This window comes from Colletes latitarsis, unplaced genomic scaffold (assembly GCF_051014445.1).
Source record: "Colletes latitarsis isolate SP2378_abdomen unplaced genomic scaffold, iyColLati1 scaffold0047, whole genome shotgun sequence".
In the NCBI taxonomy this organism is placed as follows: domain Eukaryota; kingdom Metazoa; phylum Arthropoda; class Insecta; order Hymenoptera; family Colletidae; genus Colletes; species Colletes latitarsis.
This window is the reverse complement of record NW_027488397.1, coordinates 147,615-150,000: the sequence shown is the minus strand read 5'-3', so window position 1 is coordinate 150,000 and position 2,386 is coordinate 147,615. Positions and strand designations below refer to the sequence as shown.

The following is a 2,386-nucleotide window of genomic DNA, read 5'->3' as shown; positions in this document are numbered from 1 at the left end:
CTCCCATCACTGGGACGAACTCTGTTTTGCATGTATTAGCTCTAGAATTACCACAGTTATCCAAGTAAATGTGGGTACGATCAAAGGAACCATAACTGATTTAATGAGCCATTCGCGGTTTCACCTTAATACGGCGTGTACTGAGACATGCATGGCTTAATCTTTGAGACAAGCATATGACTACTGGCAGGATCAACCAGGGAACTTGAGTAAAGTTCTTTTGTAATATTCTCTCAATTTTATTCTTCGTCGCCGACTCTGAAGGAGAACGGACGACGACACATAAAAAACTCCTTCTTTCAACATCAAATTTTAGTCTTTCGTTCGAAAGACTTGAGAGCCACCTCTTCCTCTCTTGTGTTATAATATTATATATGTATAGAGAGGGTACCACCAAAAACCCTCTCCTTCGTTTAGTTTCTTTCACTTTTCCGAGAGCTCCCCAAACTCTCGTTTATTTAATTTAATTTCATTTTTCGAGAGAGCGACCACCAACTAACTCTCTTATATTTGCTTTTTCTCGACAGAGCCACCACCAACTAACTCTCTTATATTTGCTTTTTCTCGACAGAGTCACCACCAACTCTCTCTCGTTTATATTTGCTTTTTCTCGACAGAGAAACCACCAACTCTCTCGTTTATATTTGCTTTTTCTCGACAGAGTCACCACCAAACTCTCTCGTTTCGTATTTTACTTCACAACAGAACATTATTGTATAATGGTATCCCACAACGACAAAGTACGTAGAGCTGCGCTCATGCTGAACATCTCGGGCACTTATTCACGCTGGGCATCGATCGTGGAAGCACGTATTGCCAGGCCCGAAGACTAAGCATTCATGCTGGACAAAAACGAGAAAGCGCGTATGTGCTGGTCGAGAAAGCACGTATTCGGCGCCGTACTGTTATGTCGAGGTCAGACACCTGTATTTCATTCTTTGCTCACTTTCCAGAGTACGAACCGTAGTTCCATACAATTTTTGCCTTTTAAGCTACGCTCCGTAGAGTGTAGTGCCAGTTTATGGTTTTCACAAAATTTTCAATCGCTCGGACTGAAGAGTTGATGCTCGGATAGTACGAGTATACATATTTTAAACGTATACAAGTCACCAACGTCACTCGAGACGCTTATACCACTTCAAGAGCCATTCGGTCAAAGACACCGACTCGTGGCAATGCAGTGTGGAGAAAGTCTGGAACGAGCACGATACAGAACAGTCAGGATGAAATCCCGAGGAGCGACGACTGCTTCTCAACCGAGGTCGAAGAATAGCCGTACGCTCGACGCTGCCCCGACCGACTCGACCGGACCGTCGCTTCTCTTATAGGTACCGAGGCGCCCGCCGGAACGCCGGCGACGCACGGGCTTACGCACGGCCGCTTATGGGGGGAACCGCGCGACCCAACCGCCCGCCCGAACGGCCTGTTATAACTTAGAGCGAAAACCAACACCTGTAATTTCCTTAATAATTGAGCTAGGGCAAAAAAAAAAAACGCTATCTTGTAGGAAAAAAGCAGGGGAACACGATGCCGTCGTTAAAAATATAGATTGCCGTGCTCGTTTTCGAGAAAAAAATGAAAAAATGGTCAAAATCGTCGCAGAACAAAAACTCGACACGCTATCTTGTAGGCAAAAATTAGACGAATTCAAAACCGTAGTTAAAAATATCGGTCGTCGCGCTAGTTTTCGAGAAAAAAACAAAAACGTTCAAAAAATTCGAGATAAAAAAAAAAAAACCAGCCTACCAGATAGAAAAAATTACACTGAACAAATATCATATAGGTCAAAATATGTGTTAGCGTACTAGTTTTCGAGATATAGACGAAAAACCGTCGCCGCCGATCGGTACGTCGGTCGATGCGAAAGCACCGCGCGACCGAGCGCCCGCCTAAAAGACCAGTTCGAACATACCGAAAAATCAAGAAACCGTAACTTCCTTAATAATTGAGCTAGGACAAAAAATCGACACGCTATCTTGCAGGAAAAAATCCGGGGAACACGATGGCGTCGTCAAAAGTGCAGGTCGTCGAGCTCGTTTTCGAGAAAAAAAAAAAAAAATTCTCAAAATTCGACAAAAAAATAAAACGATCAGTGGACCGTGTAGAGAATATAAAACTGCATAAGAATCGTATAGACGAAAATTGGCGTTCACGTGCTCGTTTTTGTGGAAAAAATTAAAAAAGCTCTCAAACTTCGAGATAAAAAAAAAAAAAACCATCTACCAGGTAGCCAACGGTAAACGGTACAAGTATCGTACGGGCGAAAATGAGCGTTACCGTGCTCGTTTTCGAGTTATTGACGAAAAACAGCCTGGAGCGATCGCTCCGGCGGTCGACGCGCGAAAGTTTCTAAGTCCGCTCTGCTCCGAAACACCGCTCCGGCGTC

The 2,386-nt window shown here is 43.9% G+C and overlaps 1 non-coding gene across 1 annotated transcript in view; it reads right to left on the bottom strand.

Moving 5' to 3' along the window:
- Positions 1–203, bottom strand: part of LOC143350946 (small subunit ribosomal RNA) — a 1,933-nt gene extending 1,730 nt beyond the window's left edge. Inside the window, exon 1 of the ribosomal RNA XR_013081366.1 lies at positions 1–203. This exon is cut by the window's left edge and continues 1,730 nt beyond it. This is a non-coding gene — a ribosomal RNA (small subunit ribosomal RNA).
- Positions 204–2,386: the final 2,183 nt, after the last annotated feature.